The 25,638-nt window shown below is 40.0% G+C and overlaps 1 long non-coding RNA gene across 5 annotated transcripts in view; it reads left to right on the forward strand.

Moving 5' to 3' along the window:
- LOC125461644 (uncharacterized) overlaps positions 1-25,638 on the forward strand; it is a 104,731-nt gene that overhangs the window by 68,438 nt on the left and 10,655 nt on the right. For 3 of the 5 annotated variants that reach the window (XR_009446936.1, XR_007249519.2, XR_009446937.1), the window contains exons 3-4: positions 24,938-25,027; positions 25,466-25,616. This is a non-coding gene — a long non-coding RNA (uncharacterized LOC125461644). The remainder of the gene's footprint in view (positions 1-24,937; positions 25,028-25,465; positions 25,617-25,638) is intronic. The other 2 variants (XR_007249522.2, XR_007249520.2) reach the window with 1 other exon arrangement.

Consider the following 25,638-nt stretch of genomic DNA (forward strand, 5'->3'; position numbering starts at 1 on the left):
GTGTTCAGGTTAGGTGGATTGGCCATGCTAACTTGCCCATAGTGTCCAGGGGTGTGCAGACTAGGTGGATTAGCCACAGGAAATGTGGATTTACAGAAATAGGGTAAAGGGGGATGAGTCTGGTGGGATACTCTTTGGAGGCTTGGTGTGGACTCAAGCGGCTGAATGGCCTGCTTCCACACTGCAGGGATTCTATGATATCATCCACTTCCAGCATATTGAATCCTTCCCTTTGTCTCACTGCAGGAAAAATAGCCTACTGCCCAGACTGATTCACCACAGCACCCAAAGGATGGTACCTGGACTGGTTGCTCTTGATCTGTGGGACTGACTGTGATTCAATCTCTGACTGTCAGGACATGAAACCCTGGGTGCTAGTAGACAGTGGGCAACCTCCTGCATTGGAAACAGTCACACACTTTGACTGATTGTGGCATCATCTCCTGGCTGACTGCAGTCCCCACTGATTCACTAAGAACTGCATCCCTTTGACTTTCACACATGACTATTTAGCTGAAGGACATTCAGTGCTTTTGCCATGTAAGCTGCTGGTACATGCTCAATTGGGAAATTGACATAGCATGGAGCCATACAGCATCTGTCCATCCCCGCGACTGCTCTGTGCTTCCAGCTGTGGGAAGTTGCCTGCTTCTACCTTGGTGCTAAGAAGCAATGCAAGCCACTGAGGTTTCAGCCTGCAATTAAGCACAGAGTGAGTGAGAGCTAAGGAATCTAGCTGACGCATTAAAATGCATCCTATGTAAATGCATATGATATGTGGTATCCTTTCGTGCAAAACAACTTGGCAGAATTGTGAAAGTTGTGAGTGACCCTGACCTTAAAGTTAAATCCTGAAGAGCTGAAAAGATGTTTGAATTGGTGTTTGAGTTGGACTAGAAGCAGACTTGGGGGTGTGGTGAGGCATGTGGTTTGCTGTTGCCACCTTGTGTGGACCAAGAGTGGAGGAAGAGTGTGCTCAGGGAGCACGCATGGGCATTCTGGTGAAGACAGAATTATAACAAAGCCTGGATTAGCAATTGATGAGCTGAAGCAGCCAGATAGCTGTTCTGACTTTATGTTGTGAAATTGCACCAACCACTCTTGGGGAAGGAGAGGAGAAAGACAGGCATAGAAACGAGGTAGAGTTGGGGTTTAATGAGATGGAAATGGATGGAAATTACAGAGTCAGTGCTCTATAGCAAGGTTTTGAAGGTGCCTTTAAAACCTTAAAGGGAAAATCAGGAACTTATTCTCAAAGTTGAGACTCCACTTCTTTTTCACTTCCATTTCTTTCTCAAGTTTCTCACCAGTGCTTATGCCACACCAGGAAGGGGAAAATTCCATCCCATGCCCCTGCAATGGCAATCATATGATTCTCACGTATTTCTATTTATGTTGGCAATACATCCATCTTGTTTGAAATGTTTTGCTCAGATAAAGCACCGTTTTTTTTTTATTTATGTCTTTTTCACCATTGTTCCCTACTCTGATCTTATTTGCTGGTATAATCTTATGTTTGTATGTTACGTTTCCCTGATGCACTCTGGTTAGTATTATTCGCTGCACTGTACTACTCACTTGTCCTTTCCCTTTAGTTTTCTAAATCTGGCCTCACGTGAACAGTTTGCTTTCCATTTTAGTTTGAAGCCCCCTCTATAGCCATAGTTATAAGAATCACCCCTACGCAAGTCCCAGAGGACAAAACAATCAATTTAACATAAACAATAACATAGTACTGAATATTACATGAATTAAAAGTCGAGCATTAGGGATGAGAATGAAATTTTAATAAATAGATACAGCTTTAAATTTTCAGCAACTGAATTTTGGTGATTGAAAAACAAATTTGAGCCCAATATTTAGATACTGAGACTTTGACTTTCTACATACTCTGAATAGACATCTTAATTATGAATCATTCCCCGAATTACAAACTTATGACTCATCAACACTTGTATTTATGAATGTGATCCCGTACAGAAGTTTGATTTTAATAATCCAAGATATGTTTTGCGTTCTTGTGCAATTATTTTATATTGTCCTGCATTGTGTTCTGACTTGCAAAAAATTGACTTGGACTCAAGAACACAACCTATTCGCATCTCAGGAACTGCGCCATAGAATCCCTACAGTTTGGAAACAGGCCCTTCGGCCTAGCAAGTCGACACTGACCCTCAGAGCATCCCACCCAGACCCATTCCCCTATAACCCACCTAATCTACGCCTGTTTGAGCACTATGGCAATCCACTTGCACATCTTTGGACCGTGGGAGGAAACCGGAGCACCCAGAGGAAACCCACGTAGACATGAGGAGAACGAGCAAACTCTGCACAGACAGTCGCCCAAGGCTGGGATTGAACCCGGGTCCCTAGCGCCGTGAGGTAGCAGCGCTAACCACTGTGCCACCATGTTGCCCTTCTATAAGGCATACATCTCATATGGTCAACAATGATCACTATTGAATGATAGGCTTTGGTCAGTGTTTATAAACTGTTTTGAACTCTCCAACCGAAAAATGTAGGCATCAGTCTGCTCTATTATCACTGGCAGCCAACGTTGGAAACATTTGACTGTTATCTTTGAACAATCCATTCCTACTGTAAATAAACATCATCCCGCTGTTAAATTATCAAGGATCAGATGGACATTGTGTACATAACAGCAATGCCAAAACCAAAGCCATCTCCCCTCCCATCCTCATTTCTTATTGATAGGAAAACTAATGGTAAATTTTTTAAAAATAGCTGTCCGTGGGTGAGAAATCAGCTTCTGTAGCACTGCTAGACTGGGATAGGCTGTGCCTGAGGCAGAAATAGTAGGAACTGCAGATGCTGGAGAATCTGAGATAACAAGTTGTAGAGCTGGATGAACACAGCAGGCCAAGCAGCGTCAGAGGAGCTGGAATGCTGACGTTTTGGGCCTAGACCCTTCTTCAGAAATGGGGGAGGGGAAGAGAGTTTTGATAGAAATGGCGAGGGGGGGAGGCAGATAGAAGATAGATGGAGAAGAAGAAAGGTGGAGAGGAGACAGACAGGTCAAAGAGGCAAGGATGGAGCCAGTAAAGGTGAGTGTAGGTGGGGAGTTAGGGAGGGGATAGGTCAGGGAGGACAGACAGGTCAAGGGGGCGGGATGAGGCTAATAGGTAGGAGGTGGGGGTGGGGCCTGAGGTGGGAGGAGGGGATAGGTAGGTGGAAGGGCAGTTTAGGGAGGCGGGGACGAGCTGGGCTGGCTTTGGGATGCGGCAGGACAGGGGAGATTTTGAAGCTTGTGAAGTCCACATTGATACCATTGAGCTGCAGGGTTCCCAAGCAGAAAATGAGGTGCTGTTTCTGCAACCTTCAGGTGGCATCATTGTGGCACTGCAGGAGGCCCAGGATAGACATGTCATCTGAGGAATGTGTCTGAGGCAGTTAGCTGCACAGACCACATACTGCACATTATTGTTCTGGGGAATGAATGTAAACCTGACCAGTGTCACTAGAAACTCTGCTTTGAAAACAAAAAAAACTCATAAAAATATGACTCATGCTCTTTGTTTTGAAGAAGAATCATGCTGGACTCAAAACATTTTATTTAACTCTACAGGCGCTGCTAAACCTATTGAATTTCTCCAGAATTCTCTATGTTTTGTTATGGAAGTTATGGTGAATCACAAAAGTGCTGGAAAAAGCACAAAATGAGTTCTTGTATGCACATGTTTTTCTCTATGGGTGCTAGCTTTACAAAATTGTTTTCATCTCTATCAGTCTGATGTTCATTTAAACAATATATCTGAAAAAAACTACCAGACAGATTTCAACGAAACCTCGTATAGAGCAGATCGATCCAAGAGGAGCTGGTTAGTCTTTGGGAACATGCAGGCCTGTTCTTGGAATTATATTTTTAAAGATCCATTAACATTGGAAGATGGGGTGGATTGTCTTTTTTTTTAAAGAATAATTTTGTTTGTTTTCAAATGTGGATTGTCTTCTATCTTATGGTGCAATTTATCACAAACCATGAGCAGAGTTTTAAGAGCAGGTTGTTGTATACTTATTTGCCCAAAGCTCCGTTAGTGTCATGGAAGCTCATAAAAAGCTCAGTTTTGTGGATACAGTGCATGAACCAGGAGGGAAAAGCCTCAAAGAAAAGCTGTTTATTGCAATAAAGTTGAAACAACGCAGCATAATGAAGGCATATACTGAATGGTAAATCCTCTTCACTAGTTTAAGGAATGAATCTGGGTGAGCTTTAAATCATTGAAGCTACGAAGAATGTAAGAATAATTAAATAAACCTTGTGTTGTCCTAATGCAGTAATTTAAGATTGGGAATTTGTTTCCTATTTTCTGAATAAATGAGCATGTTGATCCTTTAATCATAATAAAACCATGAGAATGAACAAATGCAATGTATATGCTTATTAAATTAGAAATTATGCTCGCACTATTTCTTACCGAATCCTTGAATACAGTATTTTATTTATTTTATATAGGCGGCCGTGAATGTTTCATTTTTGCGGTTCATAAAGTTGCCATAGAAACAATTTCCTGGATAATGCATTATCCTGTTCTGCTGTATTGGAGTGTTTTTAGCGTAGTCATGCATTTGATTGACAGATGATTTTGTAAAGGGTACACTAAAATGTCACCAGGGTAATCTTTACGCTGTAGAGTTTCAATGAGCTGGAATAAATCGTTGCAGTACATGCTGCTTCATTCTGCCCAATATCTATTTAGGAAATAGTACTTAGGACTAAACCTAAGATAATGTTTAATTCATATTTTTCTTGAATTGCTTTTGCAAATCAGATTTGTTGATAGCTAAATGTACACATTCATACTCTTCAATGTAATTTGATGTTTAATAATGGATAAAATGCTATTGGAAAAAATCCTGTAATTTAACTGAGTTCATAAATTGGATTTTAGTAATGTCATTTGTAAATTACAATTTTGAACAACATAATAATGGTAAGCAAAAAGTAATACATTGTAAATTATATTTCAGTATGAATAAAATCATGTATACCCATTATCTAGCGCACCAGCTGAAGAGCTACCTTCCTCTCCTGTTGCTTTATAATTACCAGATGTAGTCCAGAGGTGAAAAGAACAAAAATAAATGTTACATTTAAAACACGGAACCTCCATCTGCCAGCTGTACCACCCACAGGGATGAAATTAGAATGAGATTGGTCTGATCAGAGAACATTTTTTTTCGCTGATTTGAAAAATGCTTTAGCAAAATGTTCTCCTTGGATATTCTTCACAGATATCACAAAAAGCTCTTTGGAAAAAGTGGAAAAGTAAGCAATTGCATAATAATCAAACTAGTCTACCTTCAGGGGTCTTAGTGACTGAAGTATGTAATGGTTTTCTGTATTTGATAATCATTTGTTAATAATCATGTACAATCATATTCATTGAAAATGGACAAGCTTTTCCTCTGAAAGACATTATAATTGAGTAAGGAACTTCTTTTCAGGCTTAGTATTGCATTTCTTTGCAGCATTCAAATTAATTTAACTGTCAACCCTGTTGACTATGGAAGGGTATGTGCAGCAATAGAAAGCATGTAGTATATCCATACATATTATTGCAAAATAATTCTAGTTCATCAGGTGAATCTTCTATATGAAATTAAGAGGAACTGTTATGTCTAGGACTAAGCATACTTTGTCCAATTTTCCTCATCCTTTTCGAGATTAGCTTAACTATAGTGTGGAAACAGGCCCTTCAGCCCAACAAGTCCACATTGCCTCTTGGAGCATCCCTCCCAGACCCATCGCCCCTATAACACTCACACCCCTGAACACTATGGGCAATTTATCATGGCCGATCCACCTAGCCTGCACATCTTTGGACTGTGGGAGGAAACCGGAGCACCAGGAGGAAACCCACACAGACACAAGGAGAACATGCAAACTCCACACACAGTTACCCAAAGCTGGAATTGAATCCAGGTTCCTGGCGCTGTGAGGCTGCAGTGCTAACCACTGAGCCACCATGCTGTCCACAGTGTTTCACAGTGCCTGCAGACTTTGGAGTTTTGCTCAAGTACCAATTCTAATGATGTGAGCTGACTTTCTGAAAAGCAGCAAGTCCTCGAATTAGGGTCAGTATCACAGCTGAGCCTGATCCATTGTCCATGCATGTATAGATGCAAATAAATACTTCTGAGGATGGGAAGCCCTAGCTGGTTTCTTATCCTCCCTTGGCCTGATTTACCTGCCAACACTGCTGATCTTGCTAGGATCAATTAGCTTAACACAGACTGGAGGTTGGGTGTAAGATACATAACGGTAAGACAGTTCAAATGTTTTGTGGTATCACTGATATCCAGGAGATCTAAACCTTGCCTGTATCTTAATTTTTCTTTGAATGTAGAGAACTGTATTGCCTTGAAAAATGAGTCATGAAATACTTGTCTTAATGCAACAAGGGACAGCAAATTGAAGTCACCAGTTCCCCTTTGGAATGATACAGCTTTCAAAAGCAAAACAAAGTAGCCTTGAATGGAATTTCTAAATAAAATTATCAGAGTCAAACTTAAATTGCAATAGGGATTGTTTCCCAAGAAGTCTCTTCCAGGGTCATTGTAACACTCTTAAATCACAATGAAACACTACAAGAGAGGTTTAAGACTCTGGGAACACCCTACCTCATCATTGGACACAAGGATATGCTGTGATTTGATGCCATGTCTTGCACCAGCAGCTGTTAGGCTGAAACTAATGGACTGGGAAGGATGACACTGCCACTAAGCCCACCATGACTATAATAGGGAAATGGTGTTGGGGAAATTGATGGGATTAAAACCTGATAAATCCCCAAAGCCTGATAATGTACATCCCAGAGCACCTAAGGACATGGTCCCAGAAGTGATGGATGAGTTGATGGTCATCTTTCAAGATTTTGTAGAATTCTGGAACAGCTTTGGAGGGTAGTTAATGTAATCCCTTTATGTAAAAAAGGAAGTTGAGAGAAAACAGGGAATTACAGGCCTGCCAGCAGTAGTGGGAAAATGATAAAGTCCATTATAAAAGATTTAATAACAGAGTACTTGGAAAACGATGACTGGACTGAATAGAGTCATCATGGATTTGTTTCAAGGAAATCATGCTTGAAAACCACTGGAATTTTTAAGGATGGAACTGTTAGAGTTGATAAAGAGGAGCTAGTGGATGTGGTTTACTTGGACATTCGTAAGGCTTTTGATCCTATGTAGAGATTAGGATGTAAAATTAAAGCAAATGAATGGGGGGTAGTGCACTGACATGGACAGAGCACTGTTTGATAGACAAGAAGCACAGATTAGGAACAAATGGGTCTTTTTTTCGAGTGGAAACTGTGAATAGTGGAGTACTGCAGGGATCTATGCTTGAACCTCAAACATTCACAATATATATATTAATGATTTAGTTGAGGAAACTACATGTCATATCTCCATGTTTGCAGTTGACACAAAGCTGGGTGGGAAGGTATGATCTGAGGAGGATGCAGTGAAGCTTCAGTGTGATTTAGACAAATTAAGTGGGATAATATATGGTAGATGAGGCAGAGTATGGATAAATGTGAAGTTATCCTCTTTGTGAGCAAAAGTAGGCAGGGGCAGATTATTATCTGTGTTATAAAGCTTAGGAAAGAGGGAGGTGCATTGAGATGTTGGTGTCCTTAGTCACCAGTCACTGAGAGTAAGCAGCAGGCAGCAAAGGAGACAAATGGTATGCTAGCCCTCACTGTGAGAGGATTCAAGTAGAGGATTTGTGATGTCTTGCTGCAACTGTATCAGGCATTTTTAAGACTGCGCCGGGAGCATTGTGTGTAGTTTTGGTTTCCTGAACTGAGGAAGTAAGTTCTGGCTGTTCAGAAGTGCAGCAGAGGTTTATCAGACTGATTCCTAGGATAGTGGACTGACACACAGGGAGAGACTTGTTAGGTGTATATTCACTAGAGTTTGGAAGAATGAGGGGTGATCTCGTAGAAATTCTAACAGGATTGAACAAGGTAAATATTAGAGGCAGGCTCTCAATGACTGTAGAGTGGAAACCAGGGGTCATAGTCTACGAATACAGTGTATACCATTCATGACAGAGATGATCAGAAATTGCTTCATCCAAAAAGTGGTGAATCTGTGGAACGTTTTACTACAGAATGTGGTTGAGGTCAAAATAGTGACTGTTTTCAAGAACAACCTAAATACATTTCTTAGGGTTAAATGGATCAAAGGATATGGGGATAAAGCAGAACATGGTACAGTACTGCGTTGGATGATCAGCCATGATCATATTGAATGGCACAGCAGGCTCAAAGGACCAAATGGCCTTATTCTGCTCCTATATTCTGTCTTCCATCAGTATAATGTGATATACTCTAACTTGAATTACAGTAGCTTTAACTTCCTCACAAATGGAGGAGACAGAAAACATACATTTAAAACATTCCTCACGGGGAGGTTCAGCTGTTCAACATGTCTTTTTAAATCAACATTTATTTTTATCAACATTTTATTTGTATGTTTGGATTACATTGTGAATTATTAATGAGAGGTTTCTGCACCAAAATTTCCTCAATGTTCTGAATTATAATTAGAACTTATCAAAGATACAAAATATTTAATGTGGTTATTACCAATGTTATAATTTTTGGAAATATAGTTAAAATAACTTGAATCATGCAATCAATGGTCATGCCTTTTCTGGATTGTGGGTCTATTAAGCTGAGTAGATTTTTTTAAAAATTGAGTGATTGAGTTAACAAAAATCATGCTCTGAAGAAGGGTAGAGATAACAAAGTGTGGATCTGGATGAACACAGCAGGCAAAGCAGTATCATGGGAGCACAAAGCTGACGTTTCGGGCCTGGACCCTTCATCAGAAAAGGAGGAGGGGGACAGGGCTCTGAAATAAATAGGGAGAGACGGGGAGGTGGATCGAAGATGGATAGAAGAGAAGATAGGTGGAGAGGAGACAGACAAGTTAAAGAGGCGGGGATGGAGCCAGCAGAGGTGAGTGTAGGTCAGGAGGTAGGGAGGGGATAGGTCAGTCCAGGGAGGACGGACAGGTCAAGGGGGAGGGATTAGGTTCATTTTGTAGGAAAGGGGGGTGGGTCTTGAGGTGGGAGGAGGGGATAGGTGAGAGGAAGAACAGTTAGGGAGGCGGGTACGAGCTGGGCTGGTTTTGGGATGCAGTGGGGGGAGGGGAGATTTTGAAGCTTGTGAAATCCATATTGATACCATTGGGCTGCAGAGTTCCCAAGTGGAATATGAGGTGCTGTTCCTGGGTCACTGGACTTCAAATGTTAACTCTGTTTTGTCTCCACAGATGCTGCCAGGCCTGCAAAGTGTCTTCAGCAATTTCAGTTTTTGTTTCAATGTGAAAGTATTTTTGGATTTTGAAATGTATTCACTAAACTAAATATTTAGTAAGTGGAATTGACTGCATTAGAGTCTGCTAGAATGGGTGGAAACCCAGGGAGCAGCACAGATACTCACCAAGAAATATTTTGACAAAAATGGTGTAAGCAAAGAATATAACAGGCACTTTGATAATTTGGAACAGAGTTATAGAAAAAGCTGAGATCAGAACAACTTCTGTAAACATTCAGTTTTATTTTAATACTCCTCCACAACCCACCTTTTGACAAAACTGTTAACTAGTCTGGATTGAAATTTAGAATAGTTATATGATTATTTCCATCAAATTAAGAAGCGTGAAATTCTGTTGAGAAACATTCATGCAGTTTCACAAAGTAATTAAATCTGATTGTTGAATTTACTGGTCTCAATTTCAGTCAGACCTCTATTTGTAGACAAAGATGTAAGCTTTATTCTAACACAAGCAGTCGACTGTATTTTAGTGTGTTTTTAACATAATAATGTGCTCCGGGGTAGGATAGTAAAGAACTTTGCAGTGGAATCCATGGTTTAAAAACTTTTTTTTATACATACCCTAATTGAGAAGAGAAATGGGAACAGGAAATGGAACCTTTTCTGAGTTTAGGTAATCCCAGCAGTGCAGTACGGACAGACCGAAGAAGCCAGAGGCTGGATTCGGAATCTAGGATTAGGGAAATGCACACTTGGTACAACTGTTTCTGTCACTTTAGTGGGTCTACACTGTCAAGACAATTGTAAGCTCAGGCAGTTGCGTGGATGTGTGCCATTATTTATGAAGCGTGTGCTTGTGGAGTCCTGTTCTGCTATCAGCTGGGAATCAGGCTAGAAACCTGGACAAAAAAGAACTGGGGTCTCTGTGAGACAAGACCAAGTGCAAATTTACTGTTTCATTACAAGTAAATGCAAATTCAATTAAATGTTTTGGAAATTGCCAGGAGGGACAGCAAGATATTTTGTGGCATCTTATCTGCATTAACTACCTACCATATGGCAATCCTCACTTTCCAATTTTATCCCCATTTTTACATGCTATTTCTGGAACAACTTGCATTTCACCAGATATCTGCCGAAAGATGGTCCTCCCTGGCACATGCATCAAAAGACTGCAGTATACTTTGAGAAATATGGCATTATGAATTTGCCCTTCCTGATTGAGGACAGAGTCCAAATATGTTGGACAAGAGGAAGATGTTGCTGTGATTCTCTGACAAGGACCTCAAGATCCTGTCGAGAGTGTGGTGCAAAGGAAAGGAATTCTGTTCCCAGAGGAAGCTGCACATCAGACTGTGGCAACCTGGTCCGAGGTCACCCCCAGCTCATTCCTGAGGAGGAATGGCCAGCAGTAGCCTGTAAAAGGTCACTGACCTTCTCCATCACCCCAGCCATTGGTTCTCAGGGTTGAAGGCATGGTGACAGGACGATGGAGACCCTGGCATGGTCTTCAGGTCTCCATTCCTCATCAGTGCCGGGGGCATACAGCTGGAGGTGGTACCACATACTGACTCCTCAGAAATCTCCACGCAGGACATTTCGGAGGTGCCTGGATCTTCCACCTCCAACCTATTTGCCATTGCTGTGACCTTTGGAGAAGTTGAAGTCAAACAGGACTCACTTGCCTCTGGCAAGAAGTCCCTCCTCATGTCTGGCTTGTCCAAACAGAAATGTTCCTGGGTTTGCCTGACTAAACCACCAGGCCCAGCAGGCAGCACTGCTGATCAGGCTATCTCCACCCCAGCTGTAGAGCCAGTTATTACACTATGGCATAGGGGGAGGGATAGGAAGAGAAAACTTTATTGAGATGACTTTTGTGGCTCAGGTGACAATGCATTGTGCACTATTTGTCACATTTGTGCAAATTTAACTATTTTGATGAGACATCTAGCTCTTTGCCTTTCTGTGTAGCCCCAGAATGTAAGTGTGTCAGTGTGCTGCCTAATTTCTCAGAGACATAGGATGTACTATAGAATGATGTCCATGGTGACAGCCAGCTGCATCATGGAGAAGCAAGAGAATCAAGTCGTTTACAGGATGAGGGACCCTGCTGTCACCATTAACCCTTATCTCACACATCCCTACTGTTTCTCTGGCTGTTGGTCTGAAAGTGCTGGTATAGATGAGGCGGTCAGCGATGTGTACCTCCCTGCTGCTGACAATGTGTTAGAATGGCCAGGGATTAGGGACCCCGTCAGTGTGTGGACCTGTGCAGCGCATGGATCTATGTATAACATTTTGTTCCATTGAGCTCCTCAAATCAATGGGTCCTACAGCTCCCTCTCTCCTACCCCAGATGCTCAGGTTGTGATCACAGCCATTTTTTTCCCCATTGGCATAAAAACAAAAGATGCAGTGAGATGCTTCTGATGTTCAGGTAGGCCTTAGACTTGCTTTCTGATTTTGCCATCCACCTCACTATCATCCACATCATTCAGACTGGATAAGATTCCGTTCAGAATTTTGAGGGGGTTCGGGGCTGAGATTGATGACATCAGTGTTGAGTGAATCTGATGAGCAAATATGTGAAATCTATCTCATTTGTATCTATCATTTAAATTACAGTTTATAGTCTATAATCAATTAAAACCTGTCATTTCATTAAATTATGTTGATTTTTGGTTTGCTGTTACAGATAAAATTTCAAGAGCATTTTTCGAACTTTGGTTTTCTTATTGGGCTTCTTCCATTTCTTTTGGTCTGTAGATCTCCACAGAAATCATGACAACTGTCATTAAGAATTATATTGGTGTTGAAACTACATTGAAGGCACATAAATGAGACCACACCAAACAATTTATCTTTTAACATTCAATACATTTCTAACTTGGCGAAAGTAATTAGTATCTACATAAAATATATCCTATGTGTGGGAAAGCTGTGAAAACAGGGAGATGCCAAACACATATTGAGGTTGTAACCTTCAAATAACTGACAAACATCATGACAGCAAAATAAACTATCAACTAAGCATGGCAAATTGAGAAAAGAACAATGGACTGAATGGACATGACACTACCTGAAGTGTCGAGTGAGAGTTTTGTTATGATTTCAATTCAATTTCTCAACTTGTACTCTTGCCTGTAATGATGTATAGATGTAAATTCATCAAGAAAGTGATATTTTGATAAATGCACCTTCAAACATTACAACAAATGCATGCTTGAAATCTCAGAACAGAAGGTGTTAAAATGATGAAAAATGACAAACAGAGTGGAAAATAATGGAAACTGGTTTTGCCGGATAGATGGTAGCAATACACGCACCCACTGTTTCATTCTCAGTAATAAGCTGCTTTTACTCATAGACTTGTTGCAACTAAAGAAATCAGTCCAGTGTTTTGAACTACTGGTGGTGTCTATCAATTGATCCCTCCAGTAATATTAACTTCTCTATTTAGTAACAAAGTACCTTTATGTGTCAATGACATTACTTGAACTTGTTTTCAATCGGCTGAATACAACAATAGTTACATGTAAGTGCAATCATTATGTTATTATTAATGGTTATCTGCTTTTCACACCCTCTCATTATCACTGAGCGATGGTTGTAAATTCACAGTTTTACTACTCAAAGACGTTATTAAAGGATTAACTATCTTTGATGTGAGGTTATAAATACAAATATTTGTCAATGTAGGGCGCTAAGACATGAGGGGATTTAGATGTATTGAACAGACATGCATGAACGGAAGTTTTGTTTTACATAATGAAGTCCCGAACAGATATTTAAAATTTTATTTTATTTCACTTGATCACAACTCACAGTGCTAGCATGGAGTGCATATAGGCAAAATGTGGTGAGTGAGGACGTGAAAAGGCATTAAGTTAGCATCAGGACTTTTGGGGCCAAGGGACTGATGGGGCATGTGGGTTAGAATAAAGGGTGTGAGAGACCTTTTCGAGGTATGTGTGGGCATGGTTGACTTGAGTGGCATGGATGGGGCATGTCGGTAGATGGGAGCTGAAAGGCTGTGAGGATGAGAGGGGTCTAACTTTAAGAAAATAACTTTGATGCAGTCCCTGCAAGCCTTTTAAGAAGTTTGATGGTGGCAGGCCCAGGTACATCCTACACCTTATCTTCTATAAAAATGATCTGCCATTTTGATCACATTTTCTAGAGGAAGGAAGCATGAGTCAGAAAATTTCCCAGTTTGACACAGGAGTGAAAATCTAGGCTTACATTGATGTGAAATAGAGTCAATATCCAATAGTTAAAATGTGGTTTACTCCTGCAATAAATCAATAAATGAAAAGCATATATCACAACTCTGGTATAGGCTACAAAACCTGGAAGATGAATGGAGAAGAGAAAATAATGAAAGGGACTCCAATTATGAGTTTACCATTGTTATGGCTCAGGAGGCTTCTGAACACTCCAAACCACCATTTGGTTATTGAAAATTTAGAGCTTCAGTGACAGATTGAAGATGTCAAGTTTTACAATATAATGAATTTCTGTCTCTTGGAGGCTAAAAAACATATTGTAGATGTGATCTGATTGTGGGGAAAAAATAATATAAAATGAACTATGGTGCATTACATTGCTGTAATTTCTATTTGCTGTGTGCTTATTTTGAGTGTACCTGTTAAAGTGCATGTAAGCTAATGCAAAGTGCAAAATTATGTACAATTTGTCATAGATTCAAGAAAACAGAAACCAATCTATACACATAAAGGTTTACAACTAAAAACATCTACAATCTACATTTTTTCACGCCCACCACATTTTCTTCCAGCTTTCTGTATTTCTTTACCTCCCTCTTTTTTCTTAAGATGATTGTTCCTTGAAGAATGGAAAGTGGATGCAAACATTTTGTTGAATGGAGCCAAGATTCATGTGATACACTTTATGGGACTTCTGTCCATCCCATTGCTCTACATGGCTGAAAAAAATATATTGGGTGTAATTTTTGCTTTACTTGTGTGGTGTCAGTGAAGGCAACTTTAGAATTTTGCCATTGCATTTCATTAAAGCTCTGCCTTGGCCTTATTTCTACACCACCTGCAATTCTCCTCCTTGAAAATTCCTGATGTGTAAATTAGAGTGGAGGCCATGTGGCTGCAGTTCACTGAATTCTTGTCATGATAGTGATCAAATTGCTTCTTCTAAATATGGCCATCATCTTTCTCAACCCTTCACCCATGTGTCACTATTGGCAAATCATCAGCCTTACCACATCATGATGCCTGCTCAAAGGCCAACATTCACATCTCTTCAACTCTTCAAGCTTACCTTGAGGCTAAGGACACCTAGAACTTGCATGCTTCTGCTAGGTTTCCCTTACCACCCATTGGCATTTAAATCATTCCAGAAAGTCTACCAGAAAAAAAACATTTTTGTTATCTTACATCAACATTTTATTCATTAAGAATAGAACGAGAGAGTTTGTTAAATCTAACATTGGTCTAACTTTAACTTATCTTTGTGAAATAGCTGTAAAAATACTACAATAAAATTTGGTCTTGTAAAGCAGAAGGAATGCTCATATCTGGCATTCATTGTAGAACCTCATGTTGTTCGGGATCTGATTTAAGATTAAGTTCTCTCTGTATTTGAAAACACCCTTCACCCAATTTGACTTAAACTCTGGGTACAAAGATCTGAAAGTAAAAGATGGCTGTATGTTGTAAGTTCCTTTCTTTCTCTGCTTAGGTGAGCGTAAGAAACTGCCATCCAAAGTAAAATTCGCATTGGTTTCTTTATTAAAAGCAATTTTCCCAATTTCTATACCAGTTTGGGTACTGTTAATGTGCCAATAATGTGCCATTTTCTTTTAACTATGCATTTTGCCAACATTAATCTCAATTATCCTCTTGGATATCTGTAGCATGTGGGAGTTATTTCTTCAGAAGAGCAATTTGGCAGCATCCAGAAAATGGGCAGAAATTGTGTACCACCTCCTCTCCTGAAACACTAGTTTGCAATTCTGAGTAACACTGAAGGCAATTTCCAAGCATATATATTAATAGATACTTATGAAATAGCAGTGAAAATAGATATGAGGAGCATATGAAACATAATTCATTTGCAAGACAGGTAGTCCTTTTCAGAAGTTGATAACATACTTTTGTCACAGACAGTATTAATGTGTTTCTTCAAAGTTGCCCATAATCAATATTTGTGTAATGGATATGTAGATTTTACCATTGTAGTGAGAGAATCAACTTTACATAATCCAGCAGCAAAGCCAATTGCAATTAAAAGGAAGGGTTAGTTTATTTCTAAACTCTTGCTCTTGAGGTCAGAAAAGATTAAAAACACACAAAGATTAATTACAGGTGAAAATAAAACAATTCCTATGAAAAATTGAGTCGATTTCAGCCTGGTTTTGGTGCAGGCCTATTGTTTTGAGGTCGAGATGTCAAGTTGTTGGAAGTGCAGCCTTTGGAATTGCAGAAATATTTAAGCGACACTGATGGCTCCCACAATTGATCTGCAAGAGATTGTTCTCACACTTTGTTTGTAGATTGTAGATGGAATGAAGTAGGGAAAAGAATCCCGTGTTTTCCTTCAATAGTACCGCAGGTGTGATCCTTTCACAACTAGTTGATTACCCATTTTGATAGATGGTTTTGTTGACTCCTCTCTCTGATGCAGTTTTCCTGTGTTGCTCTGACAATAGCTCTGCTTTTTGACAGCATGTTCTACTTTTTTTCTGTGATTTTATCTGGTAAGCAAAGGTGGCTACTATGTAATGAAACCTGGATAGTTTTGAATGCCAAGTGCCTTTTAAGTCTGGCTCATTGTTCTTGCATTCTTGGATTTATGAGGTTCATCTTCAATGACTGTATATTCAAACAAATCAATGGAATGCCGATGGGATCCCCAATATCAAGATTGATTGCAGAAGTAGTAATGCAAAGGTTAGAATGAACAGCACACCCCAATTTGCAAACCAAATTCTGGGTCTGCTGTGTAAATGGCACCTTTGTGATTATCAAACGCACAAGGCTAGAAGAAACCCACCAACACATAAACAACATCCTCACCAGAATAAAATGCACAAAAGAAGAGAACAATAACCAACTACCCTTCTGACACATAATGCTAGAACATAAGAATAACGGGGAATCCAGACTAGCATATGCAGAAAGACCAAACACATGGACCAGATACTTAATTACACCAGCAACCACCTCAACATCCATATGCGGACCTGCATCAGGACATTATTCAAATGGGCCACAACGCACTGCAGCAACCTGGAATTGCACAGGGCAGAACAGGAGAACTTATATGGAGTTTGTAAAAGGAATGGATACTCAAAAAGCGCAATCCACCGTTAACATACGTGACAGACCACAACAAGAAGACACAACACAGCCAGACACACTAGTCACCCTACTGTACATCAGAGACATATCAGAATGACCACAAGACTACTCAGACCCCTAGGTATCAGGATAGCCCACAAAGCAACCTGCGACTGCTACTGATATATGTAAAGGATTCCATAACCACAAAAAAAATACAAAATACCATGCAAGGACTGTAAAAAACATTACATAGGCCAAACTGGAAGAAAACTGACAAACACCAACTAGGCAGCAAGAGACACGACCAATTTGCACTGGTCTCAATATACACAGACAAAGAAGGACACAAGTCCAACTGGGACAACATATCCATAATAGCATAATCCAAACGGAGATATGCCAGGGAATTCCTGGAGGCCTGGCATTCCGACTGGAACTCCATCAACAAACACACTGAACTGGATCCGATATACAATCCACTGAAAAACAGAACCAGAAGTAATGCCAACCACTCCAGCAAACCGAGGCATATAAATAACAAGCGGGACAGAACACCAACCCTTCATCAGAGGCACACTGATGATGTTACCTAACAGGTGATGAAATGTATACAACCAAACACACCAGCTCAGCGAACAAGTCTACAACCTCGTCCACCACCTGAGCTACAAACCTTCTCAAAACTTTAATTCTTGGATTTACTTCAATGGCAGATCTGGAATTCCTCAAAATACCATCTAGGCATGTCCATTTGTAATCTACTTGGGCCTCTCTAGATGGTTAACAAATATTGCCCTATTCACACCACACAAGTGCCAGCTGATGCCCATCTCCAATGACACTGAATCTAACCATCACCTCCACATGTTCAATACGATAACTGAATTCTCCACTATAAATAGCCTGGGGTTTACCATTGACCAGAACCTGAACTGGGCCAGCCATTAAAATACTGTGGCTACAGGTTCTGGTCATAAGCCAGGAATTCTGTGGCAGGTAACTCACTTCCTTTCTCTTCAAAACCTGGTCACCATCTACATGGCACAAGTCAGGAATGAGATGTATTTTTCTGCACAGACTGGATGAGTGGATAATTTTTAAAAACTGCAGTTTGATTCCACCACGTGATGCTCAGAATGTACTTCGAAAGTCATTAAGCTACAATACTATCCAGGACAAAGCAGCCCTCTTGATTCATTGTAATCAATGCTGTCTCCCTTTGCCACCGATGTATAATGTTGGCAGTGTGTCCCATCTACAAGATGCACTGCAGTAACTCACCAAGCCTCCATCAACAGTATGTTCCAAAACTGTGAACTCTACCATCCCTAGAAGGACAAAGGCAGCAGATGCATGGGATCATTGTTACCTGCAAGTTCTCTTCCAAGCCACACAGCACGCTGACTTGCAACTGTACGGCTAATCCTTCACTGTTGCTGGGTCAAAATCCTGGAACTGAATCCTGTGGATACCCTGCACCTCAAGGATTGTGGCAATTCAAGAGGCAGCGCAGTACCACCTTCTCCAGAGAAAGTAGGAACGGGCAATAAATAACCTATCCAGAAACACCCACATCCTGTGAACAAATAATAATTTTTAAAAACTGCAGTTTGATTCCACCACGTGATGCTCAGAATGTACTTTGAAAGTCATTAAGCTGAGACTAAGATTTAAAGTTTTACTTTCTAAAAGTTTTCTAAAGAAAATATCTTTTAACATCGCAAGGACATGATGCTGATGAAACATGGAAGTGCTCAAATTCTGAGATAACAAGGTATAGAGCTGGATGAACACAGCAGGCCAAGCAGCATCAGAGGAGCTAGAAAGCTGATGTTTCGGGCTGAGACCTTTCTTCAGAAAACATTTCTGAAGAAGGGTCATGACCCGAAACATCAGCTTTCCTGCTCCTCTTATGCTGCTTGGCCTGCTGTGTTCATCCAGTTGTACGCCTTGTTATCTCAGATTCTCCAGCATCAGCAGTTCCTACTATCTCAGTGCTCAAATTCTGTTTTGTGCAGTGGCATTCTGATGGATCAAACGGTGAAATTGGCCTAATTATTTCAAACAAGCACAAAAAAAGCTGAAGAAATTCTGCAAGTCAGAATGGAAGTCATATTGGACTTGAGACATTAAACCTGTATTTCCCTGCAGATGCTGCCAGACCTGCTAAGTTTTTCCAGCACTTTCTGGTTTTGATTCAGATCTCCAGCTTCTGAAATTGATGAGCATAATGGACTATCATTTGCAGGTCCAGGACTAAAGCCCTAAGATTCAGTTAACACTTTTTAGATAATCCACGTGTTGCAACTTAAACGTGAGGACTCAATCTTGCTTTGCTAATATGCTTTTGCAAAACATTGTGGTTGTTAAATCTCTTACTGGTAAAAAATAAATGCGTATCACAATGCATTGTTCTGTTTTCATATTGTACAGTATGTATATTAGAGATTAACCCCAAATTAAAATTATTAGATTAAACTCTCTAATAGAGAGAGCATTAGCCTAAATTGACCACTATTTCAGAAACTAGATTTGGTTTTCAAAAATTTCTACCACTTTGAGTTAAAAAATGCCAGTACACATCAACTGAATTACATAGCTGTGCAACCTACAAAGGTTGTACCGGCTACCCCTTAGTGCGTAAAACTATCTGATTCAAGGAACAAATATTTATAAATCAAATTTTCTCAGTTTGTACCTGTTCCATTGTTTGGAATATATGTCCTAAATGAGTGCAGTAAGTGCAGTGTAAATGGATTCATTTGCTTTTAAGTGTTTGGAATGTATTGAGTTTGCAGAGCCCGAGCCCATTTATCCCCAGGGGAGTTTCAGCATGTTGTGAGTCATCATTTAGAGTTATGGTTATGTTCCTGAAAATCATAAATTTAGGTAAAATGATTCCTATGGGAATCAAGGTTAAAACTAGAGTTAGGTTCTGTGGTGTCTTCCTTTCCAAAAGCAAATATTAAACATTATATCATGCAAGTCAGCACATTTTGTCTTGATAAATTTGTCTATTGGTAAATTAAATATTTTTGATAATAAATTATATTTGAAAAAATAAAAGAAAAATGTCACCTTCTTACATGTTGTACCTCCTACTGGCCCCTGACCCTCAAACTTTCCATTCCCTGATCACTGCAGATCCTACATTTCCTTGACTCTTTTACTTGTGACCTTTACAGGGCAAGATACTGAGGTCAGCCATGACTTGCCAGTCAGGAGGAGGGGTGCAGTTCCTAGAAGCAGTGATGGGCAGCAAGAAGTGGCACTGCAGCCTCTTACTGGTGGTTATCAAAATGATGCTGCAAGGCAGTAGCTGAGATATGGCTCTGAACAAGTGGAGCTCATGCAAGCAGAGTGGAGCCTTGCGAATAAAGGTTTCCTGCTAATGCTCTCTTGCCTCAGGCTTCACTCTTGGGGAAAGGTTGTCACTCAGAAGCTGGTGCATAGGAAGATGCTGCACAATGGAAGACTGAGCAAGGTGAGCAGACTTAAAATGGAGATTCAGTGAGCAGGAGGGGCTGCAGCAAAATGGTGTGAATCATGTGGGAAATAAAGTTAAAATAATACTTTGAAATGCTCATAAAAAAACATAGTACAATTAAATAAAGAAACTTTAGTTGAGGATTTACTGAATTTGTCCAAGAGAATAAGTTGTGCAGTAGCTAGGGAGACATTCTTCCTTCAGACAAAAATTTTATTGAAAAGAGTTTGATTCAAGCCTTTTGAAATATAAGAATCTTTAAATCATTAAAGTTGAAATATAAATGAATTTAAGTGGAGGGTCTGCGGCAGATTCCAGTCAGTTTCATGGAAAATAAATCCGGCGCGGCATATTAAACGCAAGTGTAAAAATCCAAACAGATCTTCAACAACAGGTAAATTCTTTATAAAGGTTGACAAAGTACACTCCAAAATTTATCATTAGTGAGGTTTCACTGTTCTATGACAGATTAGTGTAGCAGTGTTCATTTTTAGAATAGTGCCGTCTTGCAAGTTTTATGTTCACTTGACAAATGGTGAAAAAAATCAGGAGATTCTGTGAAACAACTATTTTATAGACTATACAACTTCATCTTTTAATAAATTTACATACAACATAAGTGATGTTAGAGGAATTCTCCAATCTTTTTCTCTGAATATCATGATTTGTTAATCTCAAAAGGTCTAATTAGCAGTAATGGTTTATCTGACCTTGTAGCCAAATTTGTTTTGTTAATGCTAATTAGCGTGGGGATATATATATATATTACAGAAATGACAAACAGCATTTGTGCATCAGATAAATTTGACATAGACATTCCTTAGCTATCAGCTGTGCCACCTCTGGGAACATAATTAATGCAATTCGTATGAGAACATATTTTTTACCAGAGAGCTGGAAATTATCACTTAATTGTTATTGTGTACCATTACTGATAGCTTTAAGTGGTAAATTCCAGCATGATGTTCAATTATATCTGAATTAATTTAAACAGTAATCTGTCATTGCTGTCAAATTATTCAAATTATATGATGCTTGTTTCAATGCAATGTTCCTCTCTCTTATTGATTGATGAATAGTTAACCAGTGGCTCTGAACAAAAACAAACAACTTTCATGATTTAGAATCATAGTCTTTCATTTTGTTATTCTAGAGTTGTTTGAAAATATAAATCTGAGGATACAATTTAGTCATAATTTGTACTTGCAAAGTGTGACTATTAAATTCAGGCATTGTAGTCATGTTTGAGTGAGAGATGCCAATGACTGTCTGAAACAATTGCTGTGATTATTCTTTAAGAGGCAGAACTCCACATTTAAATTCATTAGACCAGAACAGCATAATTATCAGAGCAGAATTAGGGCTTTTTTAAATTAATTTGTGAGATGTGGGAGTCACTGGCTTGAGAAAGTGGTGGTAAGCTGCCTTCTTGAACCACTACAGCACATGTGCTGAGGTTTGATCCAAAATGCCCTTGGGGAGGGAACCCCAGGATTTTGACCATGTGACAGTGAAGGAACGTGATTTATTTCCAAGTCAGGATGGTGAGTGGCTTGGAGGGAAACTTGCAGGTCATGGTGTTTCCATGTATCTGGTGATCTTGTCCTTCTAGATGGACGTGGTTGTGGGTTTGGAAGGTGCTGTGTTAAGATCTTTGGTAAATTTTTGTAGTGCATCTTGTAGATAATACACACTGCTGCTACTGAGTATCAGTGGTGGACGGTGTGGATACTTGTGAATGTAGTGGCAATCAAGTGGGCTGCTTTCTCTTGGGTGGTGTCAAGTTTCTTAAGTGTTTTTGGAGCTGCATCCATTCAGGCACATGAAGAGTATTCCATCACACTCCTGACATGTGCCTTGTGGATGGTGGACAGGCTTTGAGGAGTCAGGATGCGTGACTTGCCACAGTATTCCCAGCCTCTGTCCTCATTGTAGCCACTATTTGTATGATGAATGCAGTTGAGTTCATGGTCAATGATAACACCAAGGATGTTGATTGTGAGCTATTCAATGATGGTAACACGATTGAATGTCAAGGGATGGGGTTTAGATTATTGGAGATGGTCGCTGCCTGGCATTTTCATGGCATGACTGTTACCTGCCACTTGTTAGCCCAAGTCCATTTTGGAGATATTGTCCATTTTGTTGCATTTGAACATGGATTGCTTCAGTATGCAATGTATCGTGAATAGTGCTGAAGATTGGCCCATTAAGTCTGCTCTGCCATTCAATCATGGCTGATATGTTTTTTAACCCCATTCTCTTGCCTTCTCCCCATAACCATTGACCCCTTACCAATCAAGAACCTATCTGTCTCTGTCTTAAATACACTGTCTTAAATGACCTGGCCTCTATAGCCTTCTGGGACAATGAGTTCAACAGATTCACCACTCTCTGGCTAAAGAAATTTTTCCTCATCTCAGTTTTCAAAGGCGGCCCTATACTCTGAGGCTGTGCCCTCAGGTGTGGCCTCTCTAACTAATGGAAAGATCTTCTCCATGTTCCACTCTATCCAGACCTCTCAGTATTCTGTAAGTTTCAATTCCACATCCTTCTAAACGCCATTGAGTACAGACCAAGTGTCCTCAACAGTTCCTCATCGCCCTGCATTCCTGGGATCATTCTTGTAAACCTTCTCTAGACCCCTCCAAGGACAGCACATCTTTCCTTAGATATGGAGCACAAAACTGCTCACAATATTCCAAATGTACTCTGACCAGAGCCTTGTATAGCCTCAGCAGTACATCTCTGTGCTTGTACTTTAGCCCTCTCAAAATGAATGCTAACATTGCATTTCCCTTTCTAAATACTAACTGATTCTGCACATTAATCTTAAGAGAATGATGAACTCTGACTTCTTTGAATGCCGCCTTCTGCTTCAAATTTCAGAAACCTTTCCCCATTAAGAAAATGTTCTATCTCTCTCTTCTTCCTACCAAAGTGCTTAACTTCACACTTGCTGAAATTCTATTCCAACTGCCGCTTCTTTGCCCTCTCTCTTTGCCTGACTATGTCCTGTTGCAGCCTCCCTGCTTCCTTAACACTACCTGTCCCTCCATCTATCTTTGTGTCATTTGTAATCTTTGCAACAATGGCCTTCATGACTCTTGATCCTGGTCATTGGTGGACCTGTGGAATTCATTGCCACAGAGTGCAGTGGAGGCCAGGATGTTAAATGCCTTCAAGGCAGAGATCGATAAATTCTTGATCTCACAAGGAATCAAGGGCTATGGGGAGAGCGCAGGGAAGTGGAGTTGAAATGCCCATCAGCCATGATTTAAATGGCAGAGTGGACTTGATGGGCCGAATGGCCTTACTTCCACTCCTATGTCTTATGGTCTTATGGTCATAGAGAATAGTGTTTAGTCCCCTGACTATATTATCCCCCATCAAGACAATATTTCTGATTTTTTCCCCCTGTCGAATGGTTCCCTGTACCTCAGTGCTATGGTCAGTTTGCTCAGCCTCCCTGTTCTCATCCACACAGGGAGCTACAATCTCAAATCTGTCAGACAACCTCAAGGCTGCAGCTCCTTCAGTACTACCTCCTAGATCTTTCCACTTGCCTTACTTACTGTCACACCGTCCTGTGCCTGACTGCCGACTGTATTTGATGTTGTTAATCTAAGAGGTGTGGCAACTTCCTGAAACAAATCCAGGTAACTCCTGTTCCCTGATGTGCCGCACCATTCGAAGCTCAGACTCCAGCTCATCGACCATGAGCCGCAGCTCCTCAAGCAACCAACACTTGCTGCAGATGTGGTCACTACGAACCACATTCAGGTCCACCAGCTCCCACATTGTGCAGTTACAACACATCACCTGGCTCTATATCTCTATGTTATTTATTTCATTTTTAATTCGTTCACTTAAAAATTTCCTGCTGGCCTTTTCGCATGTACTCTGTAAATATTTCTCTAATTTACTTTCAATCTGAAAGTGACTTACAATATAGTTAGATTAACAGCTTTTACCAACCAATCAAATTGTGATTTCCCTTTGATGTCATTCTTTCTTTTGTGCTGGGCCGTTAATCCTGAGCTTGAATTTATCCTGTGAAAAAAACTTATAAACTATGATCCAGAAAAGCATGCAAAAAGCTCTTCCTGTCTACACCGAAGTCCAACCATGCTTCCAAATTCCCCGAACTATAAAGTCACTTGAACTATGCCTCACCCAAGAAGCGATCTCTCCTTCCTGACTATGTGAAATGGGAGATAGAGGGAGGGTGAGCAAACTAACCATTCTTGTATATTATTCTTATAGAGTGGTCATGGAACTAAAACTGGCAAAATAATTATATAGCTTCTAATTAATATTGACGCAAAATATCAATTCTCTTTCTGCACAAATACTGCAAAATATGTTGAGGATTTTGGTCATTTTAAATTTCATTCTGTGTTTTAGTATCGACAATCTCATACTCCAGCATTAGTGATAATTCACTGCCACTTTTTTTCAGGAATTTCCCACCTAATGAAGTTCTGTTTCTCTCTCTGGTGCGATACTTGTTCAGTGTGGAGCAGGAAAGTTGACGTTTCAGGTCAGAATCCTTCTTCAGAAATTTTTTTTTTCTGAAATTCTTTCTGAAGAAGGGTCCCAACCCAAAACGTCAACTTTCCTGTTACTCTAATGCTGTCTGACCTGCTTGTTCCTCCAGCTCCACACTGTGTTATCTCTGACTCCAGCATCTTCAGTTCTTACTCTCTCTAAGATATTTGTTCATATCTTCTACATTGTTCATCATTACTTTTGGTTTCTCACCTTTTGTTTGATTAGGTATCTACTAAAACTCACTTTCACATCTATGTCTTCTTTCTCAGCAGATCTTTGGCTCCAGCTTCCTACAAACGCATTCAAAGTGAAATAGTGACCTTCATGTTGTCCTGATTAAAGGATTCTGTGCATGCCAGGTATGTTTGCATTATGAAGCATTGCCCTTGGAATATAGAAAGATTTGGAGAATGTTTAGAGGATATACAGAGTAGAATGAGCTGCTGGGAGGAGAGGCGGGAGAGAAGGACTTTACATCACCAGGAACTGATATGCCTAGAATTTTCAGCAAAATACTCTCCTACCTAAACATCAGCAACATATATGGAGTCTATATACTCTTGTAATGGTAATTTCACTGAAATTTGTCATCTGCTGCAGCCATGAGAACAGATTTAGGACTGTTTTGTCCATGGCTGTTAAAGTGACACGTGATAATTTTTTTATGGATCAGTGCTTTCCAGGTAGGAACTGGAGATATTTGCAATATTTTACAGTTTGCTGTCCATTATTCCATAAGAAAGTCATAGGGGTTCTTTTTCATTGAGGGCTTACTGCATTCCATTCTTTTTTGGCAGGAGAAAAAAGGGCAGTGTAAACATGTGATTTTCTGAAGATTACTGACTGCGGTTTGTCATTGACTACATGCCTACCACAATGAAGATACTGCATACAAACCCTGAGATGTTCCACAACTGAATGAAATTCCACTCTTTCTGTGATCAACTGGTGTGTACTCAAATGCAGAGAG

This window comes from Stegostoma tigrinum, chromosome 19 (assembly GCF_030684315.1).
Source record: "Stegostoma tigrinum isolate sSteTig4 chromosome 19, sSteTig4.hap1, whole genome shotgun sequence".
Taxonomy (NCBI): domain Eukaryota; kingdom Metazoa; phylum Chordata; class Chondrichthyes; order Orectolobiformes; family Stegostomatidae; genus Stegostoma; species Stegostoma tigrinum.